Below are 23000 nucleotides of genomic sequence, written 5' to 3'. Positions count from 1 at the left end.
TAAACTTGAAACTCAAGCCTAATTTGTGTCCTGATATAAGATGCCCGAATCTAAGTTTAAACATTTTGTGGAAGACGCACAAAAATCCGGTACCATTTTCAAAACTACAAAATGTCTTGTTTTTACAAAAATAGCTATTTTCAGATGTGCATCTATCGTTTTGAACAATTATTAAAAAAAAAAAAAAAAAGTCCAAAAGAAAACAAGCCATTGGGATGAGGGAGAGGCCAACATTTTTAATAGACTGGCCACACAGACATTCCAGCAGAGCAGTGGAGCACTTAGAGGGCACTGCAAGGAACGTCTCATAAAAAGGCCCAGGTACACATCTTACCATAACCCCCCTTAAAGTGTATGCTGAGCCCTCCAAAACCTACCTGAAACCTACTGGTCTCCACTGTACAGTACACCACATGCAATAGCCCTTATGTATGCAGGGGTGTCAGGTCAAAAGCGCGCCGGGACAAAGGCGCGCCCAGACAATTGAGCGCAGCGCGCGCCGCCGCGCCACTCTAAATTACTGTTTTTAGTGCTCCGACGGGGGTGTGTGGGGGGGAACCCCCCCACTTTACTTAATAGACATTGTGCCGCGTTGTGGGGGCGTTGTGGGGGGTGTGGAGGTTCTAACCCCCCACATTTTACTGTAAACTGAACTTTTTCCCTGTTTTTAGGGAAAAAGTTCAGTTTACACTAAAATGTGGAGGGTTACAACCCCCCAAACCCCCCATAACGCCGGCGCGATGTCTATTAAGTAAACTGGGGGGGTTCCCCAACAAAACCCCCCGTCGGAGCCCCTAAAAACTGTAATTTAGAGTGGCGCGGCAGCGCGCGCTTTTGTCTTTTGCGCCGTTGTCTATGAACCGTATGCAGGTGTTATCTATATTTATTTAATTCATTTTTTTAATCCTGTTTTCCCCCAAAAGCTCAGAACAGGTTAAAGGTTAAACATACATAATGTTCCAGTTAATAGGTTATGATTTTCCATAAATTCGGTAAAGTTTTACGATGCACGTTTTTATCCTAACTCAACATATAGCACCAATATACATAATATACAGTTTACAGGTTAAATTTGCCATAGTTACCGTGCAAGATTTTTCAATTCAAGTTTTCATCCTAACGTGACACATACCGGGATCTAGCTCCAATATACATTTATTTGTAATCCTTCGGTCATGGGCAGGGAAGATAGGTGAACAGGTATGTTTTCATTGCTTTCTTACAGTTGAGAAGTCCTTCAAGGGATCTGATCTGAGGGGACAGTTGATTCCAGTGGCTCGGTATGAAGTAAGAGTAGGAATGTCGTTTGGCGGTTTACAGTTGAAGGCGTATTTCATTCTGGGAGTGGAGGGACCTTTTTGATACGTTTGGATGTAGATACAATGGGATTAGGATGGGGTTTGGAACAGAGAGTTGCCCAGGGACAGAAATCCCACCCATCCCCACCCGTCCCTGCAAGGATCCTCTCCATCCCCACCCATTCCCGCAAGGAATTACCTCCATCCCCACCCATCCCCATAAAAAGCAGCAATTACTTCTGACAGAAACATCAATTCCACAGTTTCTTTTGTGTTTGTGCAGCTGTTTTCCTTGTGGAATCTCTTTGGTGGAACCCTTTTTTTGTTTTCTGTTCAGGTAATTAAGTTATAAACCCCCTCTTTTACTAAGGCTGACGTGTCCATTATATTATATGGATGAACCCTGCTTCCAAAGCCTTCCATCCCCGTGGGTGTCCCGTTGGCTAGAGGAGGGTCCCCGTGGGAGTCCCGTGGACCAGAAGGGGGTCCCCGTGGGAGTCCCTTGGGGTAAGGGGGGATTCCCGCGATTCCCCATTCCCGTGCAGACCTCTAGTTTGGAAGGCTCACAGATTCCACCATAAGTGTAGTAGTTAGAGTGGGATATGGGCCTATCTCTGTGGTTGACACCACCAACTTCAGCAACCTGCTTGCTGTTCTACTAGGACTGGCCATAACATCTGAAGCTGATCTTACAGGCAGGTATGTACTGTTTCACTCACATCTTTGTGGAATAAGAGGTGGTCAGTGACCACTTAGGAGTATAGAGGGAGGGGTCATATTTATATTCTTCCAGTGGTCATCTGGTCAGTTTTAATAATGAATAAATGCCAAAGAGGTGCCCAAACAGGTCTAGCCCCAAATGTCTACACTGTGCCCTGGAGGTATTTTTTAAGGCAGAAAAATTCCCAAGTCATATGCCCGACCTAGTCCGGCCCACATCGCGCCTCTAACATGCTCCCTTGAGATTTAGACGAATTACTGATCAATAGCATTGAAATCCGTCTAGAAAATAGGTTTTGAAAATAGCAAATTGAAAGGATCTGGCAAGAAAAAACGTCCACGATTTGGCATTTCTTTTTTGAAAATGAGCCCCATAGTGAACAAAAGCAGTCTTTAGGACCACAAGATGAAGTGTCGCTGCAAGAAAATCCCGCTTGTAACACACTGCCACTCTAGGCACACTGCACAAGTGTTTCAAGGTTTTCTAACAAAGAGAATGTTGTAGACACAACTGGTTATCTCTGTTTTTGTTGTAAATCCTACCATTGCTAATGCTTTTTTTATGAAATTGAGGCAGTTTTATGCAAAGTAGTTCCTACTTGTGGGAAAGGAATCTAGAGATCTACATGAGCATTTTCTCTGAAGCTTGTCAGCTAACTATTCTACTTTAGAGGCCTCATGTTAGGCAACTGAAAGATATTAACTTCAGCTATTCATAATTGGCTACAAATGTGCAATGTTTTTCTTATAATAGCATCTTCTTTTGTATTACAAAATATTCATTTCTTTAGCATATTTGCTAAAGTTCTCACAGAGCCTACAGCGCATAGTGAACATAAGTTAATACATCACGGAATGTCTACAAATTTGAAAGCAGGTCTGGAATGCTAAAGTCTGTTTATAGGTCACTATCGCTTCACTACGATTTGAAGGGGATTGTCCCCGTCCCTACAGGAACTCAATTTCCCCACCCTGTCCCAGTAAGTTTTGTCACTGTCCCTGTCTCATTCCTGTAAGCTGTCTTAACCGCTCAAGCCTCGAACACTTATGATTTTAAAGTGTTTGAGGCTTGTGCAGATGAGGACGGAGCTTAGGCACTGGTGGAATGAGGCATTATGACATCACAGTCTGAGCTGTCGAATGTTGCTACTTATGATTTTAAAGTGTTTGAAGTTTGTGCAGGTGAGGATGGAGCTTGCAGGAATGGGACAGAGATGGGAAAAGAACTTGCCCGGGGGGGGGGGGAAGATGGGAAAATGAGTTCCTGCATGAATGGGGAAAAATTTGTCCCCATGTCATTCTCTAATTCAGGTTTCACAATATAACAACAATCCCTTCATACATAATTCTTAACTTTAACAATTTCTTTAAATATCTAGTAGATCCTCGGCTGCTCTTCCATAGGTTTCCATGCTTCTACCGCAGGCACCACTATCATCATCTTTCTTTTTTTAATATTTTTTCCTATACTTCTATTTTATGTTTTATATTCATACAAAATAACGTATCTGTTCGAATCAATTCATGGAGCGCCTCTCCCAACAAGTCTCTGCATTTATTTATTCATTTATACAATTTTTAAACAATTACCAAGCAAACATCTTGTACAGAAAAGTGTAATCAAAAACATATTAACTTAATTTTACTTTCAAACTTGAAAGATAAATCAAATTTTTAAAAGAAACATAATAAAAAGACTCACTTGATCACACACTAGTCCTCTAATCTCGGATCCAAGACTTAAAGAGTAGAGTAAATTAAACTCAATGTCCCTACATTTATAAAGTGCTGTATAACTCAACGGGATCCTAGCTATATTGAATGAGAGTTCCCAAGAAAGGGACTTGGGGGTAATGGTGGACATGACAATGAAGCTGACGGCACAGTGCGCAGCGGCCGCTAAGAGAGCGAATAGAATGCTAGGTATAATCAAGAAGGGTATTACAACCAGAACAAAATAAGTTATCCTGCCATTGTATTGGGCGATGGTGTGTCCGCATCTGGAGTACTGCGTCCAATATTGGTCGCCGTACCTTAAGAAGGATATGGCGTTACTCGAGAGGGTTCAGAGGAGAGCGACTCATTTGATAAAGGGTATTGAAAACCTTTCATACACTGAGAGACTGGAGAAACTGGGGCTCTTTTCCCTGGAGAAGAGGAGAATTAGAGGGGATTTGATAGAGACTTACAAGATCATGAAGGGCATAGAAAGAGTAGAGAGGGACAGATTCTTCAAACTTTCAAAAAATAAAAGAACAAGAGGGCATTCGGAAAAGTTGAAAGGGGACAGATTCAAAAAGAATGCTAGGAAGTTCTTCTTTACCCAACGTGTGGTGGACACCTGAAATGCGCTTCCAGAGGGCGTAATAGGACAGAGTACGGTATTGGGGTTCAAGAAGGGATTGGATGATTTCCTGAAGGAAAAGGGGATAGAAGGGTATAGATAGAGTATTACTATACAGGTCCTGGACCTGATGGGCTGCCGTGTGAGCGGACTGCAGGGCATGAGGGACCTCACGTTTGACCCTGCGGAAGAATTGCTTATGTTCTTATAATACTAATACTACCAAAGGATCGTGGAGTATAGCTAGGATCCCTGTTAAGTTATACAGCGCTTTATAAATGCAGGGACATGTCAGGAGAGGCGCTCCATGAATTGATTCAAACCCAGATATGTTATTTTGCATGAATATAAAACATAAAATAGAAATATAAGAAAAAAATATAAGAAAAAAATATTAAAGAAGATCCGATGATGATAGCGGCTCCTGCAGTAGAAGCATGAAAACCTATGGACGAGCCAGCTGAGGATCTAATAAATAATTGAAAGAAGTTATTAAGGATTATGTATGAAGGGATTGGTATTAACTCGTATTATGGAAAGTCTGTTTATAAACATTAATATTAAAGAATCCAAGGAAGAAAGTGACATGTACATTTGTTTAACAGTTGAATTAAAATAAGGGTGTTTTCTTGAAGAAGTGAAACAGGCCCCAAGTTGCTATTTTAAGGGGAGAGGGAAACTAAAAATTTCTGATTCAGCTCTATATTGTTAACAAGTACAATTTATGAAATTATATAGCAGCAATACACCTAGGTAGATTATTGGCCCACTAAAAAAGTTACTTCTATAGCACAACCACTGTATACAGCATTGCACAGATGCATAATAAAGTCCTTGCTCAGTTCAGCTTATGATCTAGCTCAGGGGTGTCCAACCTTTTGGCTTCCCTGGGCCACTTTGGCCAAAAAAATTTTTTCTGGGTCCACACAAACGCTGCAGCAAGACAGAGGAGGGAGCCGGCAAGATGGTAAACACCCGGGGGCAGCAGAAGAAAATATTGCATCGTCCTAAACCGGGACCGCACAAAATACTTCACAGGGCTGTATGCGGCCCTCAGGCCACAGGTTGGACACCCCTGACCTAGCTGAAACAGACAAAAGTTGGCCAGAAATAACATGCTGTAATGTTTAAGAATAGTCAAAGGGTTTCAGATTTAAAAGGAAGTGGGCCTTTAAGTGAGACTTAAACACAGGCAGGGCAATGAGACCTGTCCTTGGAAAACAAGACACACTGCCAGGGTTAAAAACAAACCAACAAAGCTTTCTGTTTAAAATTTTGCAGATACAAATGTCACCTTAAGCTAAATTTAGGCTGGCTTTCGATAGCATTTAATAAACAGAATATTCCTGACATGTAGACAGGACCTTAGCATGATACATCTAACTTCAATAGCACTGATGACAAATTTTGGATCTCATTTACTAAAAATGTGGTATGGTGTTAGCGCAAGGTAATGCCTCGCTATATATTGACAGTACAGGTCCCGTTTTATTCGCTGGCACCTACTTCCTAATGCCGTGCATTAATGGTGTAAGCATGTACTAATGAAGTAGTACACTTTGTATATGAGGTCCTTTGTCACCATGCAGACCTACAGTAGTCCATCTTTGTGACACTGTTCAACAGGAAACAAAGAGAAGGAGAATGGCACAAGATGGGAAGGTTTAATATGATGATAATGTACAATAACTGTTTATCATTTGCTGAAAGCCACCAAGTAATTTTCAGAAGAAAGCAGAATATAAACAAAAGCATAAGGGAGCTACCAAATGATAAGCACCATTTGACTATGATTTCTGATTGTATTCTGTCTTGTATCACTGTAGAAAAATTCTGAAGATATATAAAGCATGGTCCACAATGCTTATTTTTCCATTCCACCATATTTTACCTACCTGCAGACGAATCCAACCTGCAGGCAACCCCATTTTTCACTTTTGCTTCATGCACTGAAGGAAAGGCCTATGGTGTTACCAGGCTCTTCCAGCAGAAGGCAGCAATCTTAGTAGAGGATAGCAAAGCACTCAGCAAACCCCACCAGTGATTTTAAATGTCCTATATGGCCCATCTCTTGGAATGACTGAGGAGTAGAGAATGACACGGTAGTTGTTACCTGCGGCTAGCCGTGGGTAACCCGCTGAAACGGGGAGAGAAAAATTAGTGGTCGCGAAGGGAACCAGGCCATTCAAAGCCCCGTGGAGTGGTGAATGGTCTTGTCTCCTCAGTGAAGCCAACATGGATCACGTGATCCAGCATCCCCACCTGATCGCCGCATCCCACGTCCTTCCATCTCCCTCCCTCCACCTCACCTTAGGTGAGGTGCTTGCCGAGTCCGACTAATTCTTCTCCCAACCGCTTTCAATAAGCCGCGCATGTGCGGCTGCTTGAATTGTTGAATCTCCTCCTCTGATGCAACCGGCAACAGTAAGTTAGGTCAGAGGAGAAGATTCAGCAGCTCAAGCAGCCGCACGCGTGGCTTATCGAAAGCGTGCGGCTGGAAGAAGAAGAATTAAAGTCAGACTCGGCACCTAAGGTGAGGTGAAGGGAAGGAGATGGCAGGTCACGACGATCGGGCGGGAGGGGGCTTCTGGACCGCGCGATCCGTGATCGCGCATGTTCCCTCACACTAGGAAGGAGAGAGTGGACAGTAGTCGCGGGGACGGGGCAGGGGCAGGGATGGTGGTTGCGGGGGTGGGGCGGTGACAGGGACAAATTTTTTCCCTGTGTCATTCTCTACTGAGGAGTTCTGATCTATAAGGTAGTAAACAAACCATGAAATGCTCTAAAAAGAAAAAGCAAAACCACAGATAAATATCAGGCATAAATGTGCATAAAACCTTCCTCTGAAGGAAAGGTTTGATGAGAAATTGGGAATAGAGAAAATACTTGGTCACAGTGAGTTTCAAAAGCCTCTATTGCATTTATTTATTCAATTAAAATGTCTATATTGCATTTATTTATTCAATTTTTTATACCGTTCTCCCAAGGGAGCTCAGAATGGTTTACATGAATTTATTCAGGTACTCATGCATTTTTCCCCATCTGTCCTGGCGGGCTCACAATCCATCTAATCTACCTGAGGCAATGGGGGGATTAAGTGACTTGCCAAGGGTCACAAGGAGCAGTGTGGGTTTGAACCAACAACCCCAGGGTGATGAGGCTATAGCTTAAACAACTGCATCAATAAGAAGTTTCTAGTTGTCATTTTGACTTAGCAGCTATCCTGCAGGAGAAAGGGAAGGGAGGAGTGGTAAGAGGTACTGTTTACGAATACAGAGGACGCAAATGGTACATATAGGTAGATAGAAAGGGAAAAGTAGATAGATTTCAGAAGAAAGTTGAATGTGAAAAATTAGTGATAAAGATGAAAAGATGGATGTAGGGCAAAAAGTAAAGGAGAGAAAATAAACAGGTGATGCATAAGGCAGCTTTGGAAACAAATTTAAGAGCACTGATAGAAGGAAGTGCAACCAGAGAACAAGATGACTAGAAATAAAATTATTATTTTTAAATTTAGTGGGAAAATTATTTTATTTCGATGTACGGATTGAAATATGTCAGTTTTCAGAATTTACACGTGTCTTCTTTACATTTTGCACCATTCAGGAAGAAATGCCTTTCTTTCTGTACTGCATGCAGTCTGGCATCTTAGGGCTTTGCTTGTGTACATTAGTACTTTTAGTCTGTGGTCTTGTATTTGCATAGGGTTTATCTGTGTTTTGCATGAACGACCAAGACCAGGTGTTCTAGGAATGAATGTTGAGAAGTGTTGTTGGTGTCATGGCCAGTGAGGTACCAAGGGAAAGGCAGGGGGGAGATCCGCCCTGGGTGCAGCCTTAGGGAGGGTGCACAGCCAGCCCAGTCCCTATCGTGCTCCTACCCTCCCAGCGAGAGCAACAAACCTCCCTCCAGTAGCGTCGGCTGCTTCGCGGCTTTCTCCTCCCTCTGCCGCGTCACTGATGACATCATCAGTGACGCTTCACCGGCAGGAGAAAGCCGCGAAGCAGCCGACGCTACTGGAGGGAGGTTTGCTGCTCTCGCTGGGAGGGTCGGAAAGATTCACTGGGGGGGGAGAGATAGGAAGGACAGCGGGGGTTTGGCTGGGAGGGGGGAGAAGCAGTCTGCCTGGGTGCTCCAAGGCCTGGCGCCATTACCTTCTTCGGGCAGCAGCAGCTTTTACAATTCGCTGCTGTTGCCGGCTTCAGGCCTTCCTCTCTGCCAGGTCCTGCCTACTTCCTGTTTTCATGAAGACAGGACCCGACAGAGAGGAAGGCCTGTAGCAGGCAAAAGCAGTGAATTGTGAATGCTGCTGCTGCCCGATGAAGTTCAGGACACCAGGCCTTGGGTGACAGGAGGAAAGGGAGCAGTGGGGGAGAGAATTGAGGAGAGTGTTGCTGAACCCAACTGGAGGGAAAGAAAGGAGATGCCAGGACTTGGAGGGAAGAAGAGACGCCATGGCATGGAGGGAAGGAGGAAGGTATGCCAGATCAGGGGGAAAGGAAGGAGGAGATGTCAGAGCATGGAGGGGGAGGGAGAAATGGAAGAAAAGGAAAGGAGAGAGTTGCTTGGAATCAGGGAAGGGATGATGCCAGACCATGAGGTGGGAAGGAAAGAAAGGAGAAGAGAGAGATGCCAGAGCATAGGGGAGAGGGTGGTGACAGAGAGAGAAAAACGGAGAGGTGACAGAGTTGAAATCAATCATGTACAAAGGGGAGAAGGGGCACGGGATAGATAGTTTATGGAAGGAGCATAGAAAGAGGGAAGATGCCATATGGAAGAGAGAGAGAGAGAGGGTGGACACTGGATTGAAAGAGCACAGAGGGCAGTGAATGGAAGGGGTGAGATAGAGGGTGAACAGTAGATGGAAGGGGTAGAGAGAGGGAAACAGACACTGAATGGAAGTGTGGGGGAGAGGAGGGACAGCTACTGAATGGAAGTGTGAGGGAAAGGGGGAGCAGATGCTGGAAGGAAGTGGGGCAGAGAAAGGAAAAAAGGGCACATGCAGGATTGAGGGAAGAGGATAGAGTTAGTTACTGGAAGGGGTGAGGGAAAGAGGTGGCAAGCTATAGGTAAACACAGTGAAAGAGGGAAATTGAGGACTGAATAGTAAAAAAGAATTTAGACAGAGGCAGAAAATAAATTGAGAAGGAAGACCAGGGAAGAACAGGAGGAAGGGAGCGGAGAAAGAGATTCCAGAGCAGGGGGGAAGGAGAGGAGACAGATACCAGACCAATGGGGGTGAAAGGAAAGATGGAAGGGGGAGGCATACAGTTTCTGGAAGGGGCATAGAAGGAGAGAAGATGCCATATAGGGGCAGAGAGATGGCAGACAGTGGATGGAACTAATTGGTCAGAAGAGTACTAGGTATACGGAAAAGTATTTGGCCAAAAGTGTTGTAACTTATCTAGGGGTATTGCTGGATTCTCAGCTTACCATAATTGTCGGTCACATTTAATGTACATGTGTACATTAAATAATCTTCAATCATACTTATCAAAGTATGACTTCAATAAAGTTGTTCAAACAGTGGTACTCACAGGGATGCATTCCTGCAATATTTTTTTTTTTTTTGGGGGGGGGGGGGTATCTCAACAACTTGCATGTGTACTGGTTGACTGTGGAGTTTTGAGTAAAATACAAATTGCTGATGGTTTACTTGAGTGTGTTTTCTTGTGTCAGGCCTATGGAGGGGAACAAATTACCTGTGCGTTTGACAGTTGAAAGATCTTCAGGAATTTAAGCAAATGTTAAAAAGCAAAAAAAAAAAAAAAAAACAACAACCCACACTTGTTCTGTATCATAGAATAACAAACAGTGAATAAGAAGGTAAGTATTCTGTGCCATTAAGTATAGTATTTGGTAAAATGTTTGGTTTATAGGCAAGCAGTCATGTTAATTGTTATGTGTGTACTTTAATTGTTTATAGTCTATGTATATTTTGTAATTCGCCTTGGATAAAGGCGGACTAAAAATGACAATAAATTAAACCAAACTATGCATTTCATTAGTTATTTCAAAACAAAGCTTTAAACATTGCTAATCTTTGAACACCTTTGCATATCTATATAGTGAAGAATGTACATAAAACCCACTTCTCCATGTTAGTAAAGCCATACCTCTTCACGAGGTATATACTACTACTATTACTACTTATTTCTATAGTGCTGCCAGACATATGCAGTGCTGTACATTTAAAGACGCTTTTGATAATTGACGAAATTTACTGAAGCTTAGAATATTTTATTGTACTTACACTGTTTTTTTGTTATTCATTTTGTATTTTTCCTTTTTTGTTCTACTTTCCTATAATGATTTGTATTTCATCTCCCTCCTTTCCTTGTGTTTTTAAGCTTGTTATCGTAATTTTTTTTTTTTAATATTGTAAGTTAATATGTATTGTTCTGTTTTGTATTGTTTCCCAGAAATTGTAATTTTAATTTGTTCATCGCTTTGAAATACGATTAAGCGATTAATCAAAACAACTATTAAACTTGAAACTTGAAACTTAAACATTCAAGGGATGGTCCCTGCTCAGTAGAGCTTACAATCTAATCAAACAGCTAAACAGGACAAATAGGGAGTTAGAGAATTTTTCAGGCCTGGGTGCTTTACAAGCTAGTGTGGATTAGGAGTTAAAAGCAACTGCAGAAAAAAAAAAAAAAAAAAAAAAAAGCAGGCTTTTATTCCTGGATTTGAATACTGCCAAGGACGGGGCTTTACTTACTGACTCAGGCAGTCTGTTTCAGGCGTATGGTGCAAGAGAGAAGGAAGATTGTCACATATACTCCAGACTGTCTATTTTTTTAGCAGGTTTTCATGTTCTATTATAAAGCAAAAACCAGCATGCAATACAGTGAAAATGATCATCAGAAGGAAAAAAACCTGAAAACCCAGCCTTTACTCTTGTGATAGTGATAGAGATTAATGGGTAATTTCACATCACGGGCATAAAAAAACCTTCCATAGGGAAAATGTTTGAGTACCTGAACAAATTCATGTAAACTAGTCTGGAAGACTGGTATAGAAAACTGAATAAATAGAGGACCATCTCTTCAATTGAACAATGCTAATGGACTGCCTCCTCCTTGCTCCCCTTCCTCTCTCCTCTTTCTCCTGTTCCCTGCTCCCCTTCCTCTAACTCCTTGCTCCCCTACCATTCTCCCATCTCTGCCCTCCTCTTCCCTCCTCCCGTCCCATGCGCCTCTTGCTCCTCCTCCCCTTCTCTCTCCACGTCGTCTCACCTGCCTCTTCTTCGAATGCCTATAAATTTTTTGTCCCGTAACTTTACGGTGAATGTCAACTGTAACCCATTCTGAGCTCTCGGGTGAACAGGATAGAAATCCAAACAAATAAATAAAGTAAATAAAGTCTATTTAGACTCTGTTCAATGCACATTCTAATACTGGTAACCCCACATATAAGAAAGCAAGTAACTCAGGCCCTCCTTTACACCGTTGCACTAGTGTGTTTAGAGCTGGCCATGGCGGTAAGAACTCTGATGCTCACCATGAGTGTCGGAGTTCTTGCCGCTGAGGCTGGCGCTAAAAATGCTAGCGCAGCTTTGTAAAGGAGGAAGTTAACTTTTGTGTACCAACTTTTGTGTACCATTGCTGGTAAATGCCAATCCACAGTAAATTCCACCAAATTAACCCCCGTCCCCCATTTTGCAAAGCCACATAAAGCTTTTTTTAGCACTGGCTCCAATGTAGCTTTGTAAAAGTTGTTTTTTTTGGGGGGGGGGAGTTGGGGAGGGGGTAATTTAATTACATTTCCACTACAGTAAAATTTTCATCGGCTACTCATTGACTTTAGAATGAAATAAGATTTTTGCTTGATTTTAAGATTTTAATAATACTAGTACATAATTTCCTCAGCATTACATATCCACCAGCCGTCAAAGTCTTTGAGATTTGCCTGTTCATCTGTTGGGTGTACTCAGGGCAGGATTAACCAATAGGCCAAGTAGGCACGTGCCTAGGGCCCAAAATGGTCAGGGGGACCCGATGAAGGAAGGCATCAACACTGTTTTTTCCAAACAGCGATGGGCCCCTCCAGCATCGATCGGCAATGTGGGCCCCCCTGATAGGCAACGTGGGCCCCACCCCGATCGGCAACCCCTCCCCCCATCGACGGAAAGTAAGACAAGCAAGCAACGCGGGGGAAGAAAGGCAACAGAACTGTAATTGCGCAAGCGGTGCTGCTTGCCCAAAGCTTCCCTCTGACGCAGCTTCCTGTTTCTGCGTAGGCGCACGGTGGGGTGGGGCGGGGCAGGGCAGGGGGCCCAGTGTATTTGTGTGCCCAGGGGCCCTCGATGAATTAATCCTGCCCTGGGTGTACTTTATTTTCAGTTATCTGATTAGATGAGCACAGAGCTTGCTTGCTTCCAAGACAAATGAGAAATTTAAATCTGTTAAAAAAGTCTAAAGACTTTTTTTCAGCTTGCCTTTTGCAATAAACTGGATACTAACTAATGTCAGACATTAGTTTGAAAATATGAGCACCTTATTTTAAAGATCTAAAATGTCTTGTCTTGTATTTAAAATATGCTCTCCTGTGAGCCACTGAGGATTGTAGATTGTGCAGTTAATAAGTCGCAGTTAATAAGTCTCAGAAATAAATGTATAATTGAACTGCAGTTGGATTGACCCTGCTACAGTGAATGTGCTAAAGGTACCAGGGCTAGATGTACTAAAGTCTGACTGTCTAACAATCGTTGCTAAACTGGTTTGGTCGATTTAGCGTTCGATCGTATTTACTGTTTATCAATTATTGTTTATTAAACTTGATATACCACCTTAGGGCTCCTTTTATGAAGGTGCGATAAGCGTTTTAGCATATGCACCAGATTAGCGCGCGCTATAGCACACACTAGCTGAAAATCTACCACCTGCTCAAAAGGAGGCGGTAGCGGCTAGCGCGCACGGCAATTTAGCGCGCGCTATTCTGTGCGTTAAGGCCCTTGCACGGCTTTGTAAAAGGAGCCCTTAGTTGTAGCACAATTCAAAGCAGTTTACATTTTAAAAAAAAAAACTATTTATAAAACAGAACGCCCATTAATAAAATAGAAAAGAAACCAATATTCATTCATATGCACAAAAACGTCTCACCGCGTGTTTTTCCCTGCGATTGCTCATTCTCTAATCCAGCTATGCAAATAAGGTCATTAATATTGAAAATGCCATGCAAACTAGCCAACCAATTTATGCTCTAACATGACACAAAATATAGTGATTGCTCCTACCAACTTGAAAAAACACGGCAGGTCTCCCTGTTCTTTGGTGCAGGTCCACAAAATAATTCTTTTATTTCTGCCGGTCCATAGGGGTCAAAAGGTTGAAGAACAGTGCTCTATATAGTGTCTTTTTATTTTTGCTAGATTTGTGTTTTGTTTTTTTAACAACTTTTTTCAAATGTTCAAACTATTGACGGATCTTCAAGGCAACAGACTTGCAACATTAGTTTACATACCTTGTTATCAGTATCTTTACTTAATCACTTAATGGAGCTATCATAATATGTTTAAATGACTTGTCATAAACTTGCCACTTTGTATGACGGTCCACCACACTTTGGTGCCTTTTTACTAAAGCTCGATGTGTGCACACTAACCTCCTCTTACTAAGGTGCGCTAAGTGATTAGCATGTACTAATCGAATTAGCACACACTAAATGCTAGCGCGTCCATAGACTAACATGCACGCGTTAGCTTTTAGCGTGCACTAATCGGTTAGCACACCTTAGTAAAAGAGGGGGTAAGCTTTAGTAAAATGGCATCTTTGTGATTTTTTTTTTTTTAATCTGGGCACAACTGCTTTTGTTGTTCTGCATTGCTAAGTGATCTTTGGATTACATTTGGCTAATTTTTTAAGAACAATGTCAGAGAACACAGAGGGTCCAGAGAAGAGCGACTAAAATGGTTAAGGGGCTGGAGGAGTTGCCGTACAATGAGAGACTGGAGAAACTGGGCCTCTTCTCCCTTGAAAAGAAGAGACTGAGAGGGGACATGATCGAAACATTCAAGGACTTAGTAGATAAAGACAGGTTGTTCACCCTCTCCAAGGTAGAGAGAACGAGAGGGCACTCTCTGAAGTTAAAAGGGGATAGATTCTGTACAAACGTAAGGAAGTTCTTCTTCACCCACAGAGTGGTAGAAAACTGGAACGCTCTTTCAGAGGCTGTTATAGGGGAAAACACCCTCCAGGGATTCAAGACAATGTTAGACAAGTTCCTGCTGAACCAGAACGAACGCAGGTAAGGCTACTCTCGGTTAGGGCACTGGTCTTTGATCTAAGGGCTGCCGCAGACTGCTGGGCATGATGGACCACTAGTCTGACCCAGCAGTGGCAACTCTTATGTTCTTTTTGTTCTTTTTTTTTTTTAAACTACTACTAAATTTTAGCCTGCAAAACTTCACGTATGTGCATATATATAATTTCTATTTAGAATAGATCACTTGTTTTGATGTGCAATTCTTGTAGGAAAGGAATTCCTGGTTATGGAATTCCTGCTTGATTAAAAGTATAAAATTTCCTATTTTGAATAAACAGCATATACTTGTTTTTGCCTCATACAGCTTACAGGTAGAAAAGTGATAAAACTGCATTCTGTCTCTAGTACAAAAGGGAACAAACACCGGTAACCTTTAATTAATCCAATCATTACTATGCCAACAGCAGTACATCTTACCTAAGATACACTATGCACCCAGAAGGGTACAGTCTCCTGGGTTTCATTATTCAATGAAATTTCAGCTGCCAAGACTTTAGAACACACACATACAAAATTAGACTCAAGCAACTGGTTTGATTCTTAGCACAACAAAGTTTCTGAACGGAAAGCTTCTTACAAAAAATAGGTGTAATCAAGTTTTTAGAAATGAAATAATGCAGTCATCCATCATTTGAATCCACTTAAATACAGGTCAGAAAACAAGCTGCAAATGATAGGATTTTCCAATAATAATAAAAAGATAGCGCATTTGCGACTACATCTCCAGAGCTGATCTTCTCTCCTCATCTCTGCAATTTTGCAGAGATATGAAGGAGGCAGTATCACACTTGACAGCTTGTGAGAAATACTGCATCTCTTCAATAAAAAAAATAAAAAGAAGAGGTATTGCCTAGAACTCGTTGGCTGACATTTCTGTATTTGAAAATAAATCCCCTATAGACAAACAGAAAACATATGATGACCAAACCACTAAAAAGTGTTTTTACATATTGATCAAACAGAGCTTGGAGAAAGTTAAATCATAGCTTGCTAAATAATCCCCCCCTTTACTAAACCGCGAAAGCAGTTATTAGCGCAGGGAGCCGTGCTGAATGCTCTGCGCAGCTCCCGACGCTCATAGAGTTCCTATGAAAGTCGAGAGCAGCGCAGAGCATTCAACACAGCTCCCTGCGCTAATAACTGCTATCGCAGTTTAGTAAAGGGGGGGGGGGGGAGTCTTCTTCCACTTAAGCACAAAGCCAAAATATGACACAAAGCAAATAATATACACATTTCACACATTGAAATATATAAACACAGTTCCTGCCTGTAAACGTATTCACCAAATAAAACAATACAAGATTGACAAGATAGGCCACCTTTTCATGCAAAGATCTACTTTAAATTACGAGTTGAACAGTTTCTGGATCTAAATCGAATGCTGATCTACTGAAATTAATACTTGGAAGCCTTCTTTACTTCAACAGGAATCAAGACGTATGCAATAACATAGGCAGTCGGGAATGCCCGACAATGTAGCCTCATTGCATTATCATGCGATGAAAACACATGGAGATGTCTCTTTTTCTGGAATTAACATATGGCTGCAGCTTTATTAACAACTAGTCTTTAAGCCCGTTACATTAATGGGTGCTAGAATACATGTGTGCCTGTCTTTCTTTCTTTCTCTCTCTCTCTTTGGCCACTTTCTGTCTGTCTGTCTCTCCTCGGCTGTCCACCACAACCCCTTTTCTGCTCCCCCTGTCCAGCAGTAGCACTTTCTTTCTGTCTCTCTCTCTCTCCTTGGCTGCTGTCTGTCTGTTTCTTTCTTTCTGTCTCTCTCCCTCCTTGACCCCTGAGTCTATCTGTCTTTCTTTTTCTCTCTTTCTCTCCTTGGCCGCTGTCTGTCTTTCTTTCTTTCTGTCTCTCTCCTTGGCCGCTTTCTATCCGTCTTTCTTTATTTTTGTCTCTTTCCTTGGCTGTTGTCTGTCATTCTTTCTTTCTTTCTGTCTCTCTCCCTCCCAGTGTCTGTCTGCCTTTTTTTCCGTGTCTCTCTCTCCATCATTCTATCCAGGACAGGACCGGGAATTCAGCCCCAAGATAACAAAAATGTTCCCACTGTCCTGAATGACCGTTGGTAGGCTGTCCAAGTGGAAGGAGCCAGGGACTGATGTAAGAGGGCGTTCATGTGTCTGTTCCAATTGTCCACAGAATCTCTGGAATTGATAGGCCAGCATCATCTGCTGTTGGGGCGAGCTGCCAGAAAAGAGGCCAATTGAAACGTGAAAGCATATCAGCTATAGTGTTAGTAGTGTCTGGTATGTGCCATGCTCTAATTGTAATATTGAGTCATAGGCATTGCAGGACTAAGATCCTAACCAGTTCAGCTACCCTTAGGCATTTGGAAGCAAGGTATTAATGACCGACACAAGTGTAGTGTTATCAGAGCAGAACAAAACTCTCCTGTTAGCTAATTTGTCACCCCACAAATATGTTGCCACTACAACATGGAATAATTCCAACAGGGTAATATTCTTAGCGAGACCTCACTCATGCCATGCTTGTGGCCATGGGGAAGCACACCAGGCTCCCTGGAAGAGATCTAGTGGCATCTGTAAAGAGATGGAGGTCTGTATTAGTTACCGGAAGTGACTGCTAGACTGAAACACCATTATATTCAGCTAGAAATTATTTGCCATAATTTGAGATCCTGTTTGATCGCATTTGTCAACCTCAGGTGGTGATGCCCCTTAGTCCTGAGGTAGCCAAGGCTAAGTAATGTAAAAAGGGTCTTCCCATTGGGATTACCCAACAGGCAAAATTTAGTGTCCCCCAACAGTGCCTGTATCTGTCACAATGTCAATTTTTTAGCCATTGTCTTTTCCTTGAAAAAGGGCACTCCGAACTCCATAGCTAACACCTGGAATTGGGTTAGCAATGTATTGCATACAGATGTGTTGACAGGACCTACAAAGAGGAAGTCGTCCAGGTAGTATACAACTGGAGACAGCTTAGTTCTGAAGGAACTAAACTTTTCAAAGATTGAGCACGATACAGAACAATCCACTGGCATACACTTACCAAAGTAAAAGCGTCCTTTTTCTCTACAGTTCAGCAGTCTGTTGATGGGGATACAAGGAGAGGAATGGGAGCATGGCAACTAGGGATACGGGGTGCTTCCCTTGTGATGCATAGCCTCGGTGTTCTGGCATCTACTAGGCAAAGTCTCCCAGCTTCTAAGGGGTTTAGACTGTTGTCCTTGTTTAGCAGGGGACTTTTTTGGACATTGGGTGAATAGATGTGGTGCCGTGCAGCCTGTCCAGATGTGCTTGTTGATTCCTGTTGGTCTTCCATTTTTTCTTTCTTTTTTACGACCTGTCAAGTGAGCGGTGGTTACGGGATCGCAATGAAATCTGGCGGATAGATATCCTATGTATGCATCGGTATTGTGTGGAATGTCATGAGCAATGATGTCGCCAGTGCCTTCTGTGTCTATACCTCTCCCGGTGGCTTTTGGACGTATTGAAGGTGTCTGATGTTGGACTTTCTGGAGACTCAGTCTGTACTATATTTGGATATGGTATAGTTGACTGTCATAATAGGCTGGAGGATTGGTGACAGCTGTGTCCTGCGGTCATAATGTAGATGAATGAGATGGTAAGGAATTAGTAGCAGATGCTGTTAACGGCTGACGCGGGCCCTCTGTAATAGAATGTTCAAGGATGTCCCTGGGGATTGGTGGGTCCCACAAGTCAGCAAATCGATGCAGTGGCTTGTGTATACTGGTGGATCTAGGCTGAGGGTGCTGGGCGTGGCCATCTGCAATTCTGTGGGTATTCAGAGTCCCCGTATGTGCGGAATGAGCGTCTTGCATGGCAGAGCAGAGCCAGGGTCAGTGGACATTTTGTGTCAATGGTGTTGGGAGGCATCTATGCCAGTGCACGGAACTGACTCCTGAGGACACAAAGCAGCAAGATGTCATGGGTAACATGCATGCATTGGCAACCAAGCTTCTATATATATATTGACTGAGGTCAACATAGTACCCATGCTCTAGTGTGTCTGCCCTTTTGGGGTAAGGATCTGGCACATTAGAGAGATGCTTATTAAGGTAACCCTCAATTTCTTTATCTGCTTATTTATTGAACCCATTGCTCATATCTATAGTTGGCAGGCCTGGCCTAAGATTAGAATGCCTTAGAATGTTAGCGAGCACTAGGACATGGCCACCGAGGCAGTAAAAGAGCTAGAAAGCACTAATGCACATAGGCAAGCATGATTACAATAAAATGTGCCAACCCTACTGGGCAGGGGTAGAAAGACCGCAACAAATTTAGTGAGGGCTACACACTATGTAGGCAAGTGAGACTGTGTACAGATAACAAGCTCTATAGGGGTGAGCTAGGGAAACTGCAGCAAAGTTAGCCAGCACTACCGTTTGTAGGCAAGCCGGGCTGCACTAAAAGTTAGGAACACTCGGGGCATAGGAACCGAGAATGAAATAAAATTAACCCATCAAACAGCGTTAAGGCTCAGAGGGCTGTAGTAAAATCGACAAGGCCTGACCTAATTTAAGGTAGGAAACATGTAAAAGATTAATGCCCATTACAGGGCACTTTTAGAATTAGTAAGCCTCAACCGGGATTTGAACTTACAACGTTCTGACTTCAGGCACAGTGCATAAAACCTCTGCACCACAGTGCTGTGTTTAATAAGCATTGCCCTGTTCTGGTTTTGTTCCACTGCACTGCTTTGTTTCCAGCCCCTTCAAATTGATCCAGCTATTTCGGTCCGACTCCTGCCTGGGATAAAAGGGTTTTGGTTTTTTTCTCATTTTCTGTTAACCACCCACAAAAAGCCCACGGAACGCGGTTTCCTCACCTCTTGGAGCAGCATCATCTCTGCTGCAGGAAGGAGGCTCACCCAGGCTGTGCAGCCAAAGATACTTCCCGATCTTGCTGAAGAGACTTCCAGGAGAGGAGCTAGTGCCGACTGGTTTTTCTTCCCTTGCCATCTCCCGTCAATTGTGGTGTGCTGGGGCAAGTTGTCTCAGACAAGGGAAAAAGGACAGCTGTTTCTCAAGCCCGGGGTAGCCAAAAAAAAAACATGGCACTGCATCGCGGGCTTGTTTTTAAAATTCCCCCTTCTCCTCCAAGAATCGGCCAGGAGTTCCAGCGCACACATGTGCGATGGCCGCGGCGGCGGGCATTCCCCTGAGGCCGCCGAGGTTGCCAAGAAGGAGAAAGAGAGGAGGGGTGCCCCTTTACCGGCACATCTCAACCCGCCCTCCGCCGTATTAATTGCGGGGCCGTGTACATTTGCATGTGGCCCCGCTCCAAGTAAGGTTACAGTTTGGAGCCACTCAAATTAAAATTTTAAGGTCTAAAGGATTTTTTTTTCAAGCTTTTGCCTATTATATGATAGTACATCTCTGTAAACAATATCTTATTTATGAAGCTATTAAGTGGGGGGGGGGAAAGCATGCTTGTAATATAACATTCTGCAAACATGATACATTATGTTACTTCCCATTTGTTGCATATCAGTGCAAAGGATACCTTCATAACCTTACCAAGAAAAATAAAAAACTGAGCGGAAACAAACTAAAAGGAATGCAAACACTTGTATAAACAAGATGCTTATAATAGTGTTTCTTCCTTTAACTTAAAATTTTCATCATGGGAGATGCGAGAAGCAGTTTACTAATTATAAAGCATTAAAATAGTATCATGCCATCACTTTCCTGACAATGCTCCCACTGTAGTATACTTTTAAAAAAATGCTTATCACTGATTATGTTGGGTTATCAGAGTTAAGCATCATTGCTCTTTTAAACTCGGCGCAACTAAAAGCATGATAAAAAAAAAAAAGAACATTTAACAGTTTAAAAATAATTAGTAGGGACACTAATCTGCAACGTGTATGAGTACTCGACGTAGAGAGCGTCAAGGTTCCCACGCAAATACAAAGCCAACAAACAGTGGGAGAAAATGAGATGTTTCCAAAAGGGATCTTTATTAAAAAACAGACTTGACACTGTCAGCAAAGTACCTTCCTCAGGAGACTACAAGCAAAGCAAAACATACTTATTCAAAATTATACATAAAAAACAATGTGCTCAACAAATACATATAAAGAAGCATAAATCAAAATTGACCATAACATATATTAGATATATATACAGAGTGCATATAAAAAAGTGCATAGATCTTTATATAAAATTATACACAAAAAGTCACATATTACTAAAGACAGAACATAAAAGATAAAAAAATCAAGATAATCAAGGATAATGCAAAATAAAAGCTAATAAAAGCCCACCATGCATGACAATTTAATAGATGTGTGTAAAATATTCCAATACAAGATTATTCTGAAATTAGACAATATTCACCTTTAGTTGTTAGAGAGCCAAAATATCACAAACGTGTTCGTTTGGGGAAAAAAATGCAATTAGCTAAAAAAAAACCCCAAGAGCAAGTCAAATGCCAACAAAATTATGCCACCTGAAACAATTATGCAACAAGATATATTGCTACATGCACAAGCTCTATTGATGTAAAAAAAAAAAAAAAAAAGGTAATGAGAACCGGCCGGTCCTTCACAAGAGAAACCAAGGTATGTATAAGTAAGCAGACTGGAAATGTAAACGAGCAGGCTCCCCGTGGAGTCTATCTAGAAAGGTGAAAGCACCCTTTTAAGAACCCAACACTGATTAAGAACTCTGGGCTGGAGAGAAATACAAAGCTATACCCCAACAATTATCCGGTCTGTGTTAAAGAAAAGAGCACTAAAGGAATCCATTAGTAAAAGATAAGGCTGTATAACAAAAGAGCCAATAGCAGTGTATCCAAGAAACCACTCTTTTTTTAAAAAAAAAAATAATATATATATAAACACTAATTAAGATCTCTCTGGGCTTAGAGAGAAATGCAGAGCTGTACACAACCAAACAGACTGTTTGCGTCAAAGAAAAAGAGAAGCACTTTAAGAATCCATTGGCAAAAAGATAAGAAGTGCCAGGAGCAGTATGTCCACAAACTGCGTCTGAAAACAGCACAAAGCTATCGGCACACCAGGTTCACTACAGCTAAATGTATATCGGGGTGAAATGTCTATAAAAGCAAGCCAAGGCAGAAAACTTGTCAAATGGTAAACTCTCAAATAAACAATCATGCAGAGGCTGCGTCTGTCCAAAGACTTGAAGTACGGTACTCACTCTACAATGATCTCAGCATGAACGCCTTCCGTCTGAAACGGCTGGAAGAAATGAAAACTGGGGCATGCTCAGTTGCAACTATAGAACGTCAGCAGCTACTGAATATGTAAATGTGAGCCGATTGTCAAGGGAGGAACTGCTGTACTTGTTTTGTGAATGATAGAGACGGGGAGACATGCTGAAAGCTTATCCAGCTTGGAAAAGTTTTCTATTGCAACTCAAAACTGAAAAGGATTTAGAGATCGAAGGTGAAAGACGGACTTCTGAAGAAAAAAAAGTTTTTGACTCCTCATGACTATTAAAATAGAACAATCCTTATAGTAAGCAATTAGATCAGCAATATAAAACACCTCAGCAATTATTTATTGAAACAGCAATGAAATGTAATAAAATCAATAAGCTAAATTAAAACAATATATAAATGAATAAATAAACAACCACTAAAAATAAAATGAACTATCAATATTGAGCCAGAGGGCAATATACAGTAAATAAAAGCAATACAAGACACACACACGCACACAAAAGAAACATACACTTCTCCCTCCGTATTCACTGTGATAGAGGATTAACAGAACCGCAAATACTGAAAAACCACAAATAACTTTTTTATGTTATTTGCTGTTTTCTATTAAAAACCATTGCGAATATGGTGAAACTGCGAATAACATGGTGGGAGACCTGGCCTGTTTCTGAAGCAGAGACAAAACACGGTGAACAAAGTGCTGGGAATCAGCGATTTTCTCTGTAAACGCTTGGAATCAGCGATTTCTTTATGCAAGCTGATGTAATTTGGGGGGAGGAGCCAGCAAGCTAAAAACCGTGAATAATCGAAACTGCGAATGCTGAAATATGGAGGGAGAAGTGTACTACTAGAAACAATCCATGTATAAAAATACAATAACTTAATAAAAAGTCTAAAGTCTACTTCAAGAATGAGCCTTTTAGGACTGATAGAGTTTAAAAGGTAAACAGCAGTGCTGCCCGATTCAGGAAAAATTATTTGGATTCGATTTTGAGTCAAAAGGACAATTCCATCACCTTATCTGAGTACTACTGAATTCTTAAGTTTTAAAATCTCTGATATAAAGCAGCGACCTACAACAGCTAATTTGTTCTCAGCTGATCACTCTTTCTGATATCTTTATTGGTACTGATGGAATCTATCTTCCCCTTCACATGCTTCTGAATTAGGACTTAGTTCTCATGC

The 23000-nt window shown here is 41.9% G+C and overlaps 1 protein-coding gene across 7 annotated transcripts in view; it reads right to left on the bottom strand.

Moving 5' to 3' along the window:
- KLHL29 (kelch like family member 29) overlaps positions 1-21889 on the bottom strand; it is a 775329-nt gene extending 753440 nt beyond the window's left edge. For 3 of the 7 annotated variants that reach the window (XM_033937815.1, XM_033937829.1, XM_033937828.1), the window contains exon 1: positions 21791-21889. The gene's annotated coding sequence lies outside the window, so the exon portion shown is untranslated. The remainder of the gene's footprint in view (positions 1-21790) is intronic. The other 4 variants (XM_033937820.1, XM_033937817.1, XM_033937822.1 and 1 more) reach the window with 3 other exon arrangements.
- Positions 21890-23000: the final 1111 nt, after the last annotated feature.

Source organism: Geotrypetes seraphini, chromosome 3 (genome assembly GCF_902459505.1).
Source record: "Geotrypetes seraphini chromosome 3, aGeoSer1.1, whole genome shotgun sequence".
NCBI lineage: Eukaryota > Metazoa > Chordata > Amphibia > Gymnophiona > Dermophiidae > Geotrypetes > Geotrypetes seraphini.
Note: the sequence above shows the minus strand (reverse complement) of the source record. Positions and strands in the feature narration are given on the sequence as shown.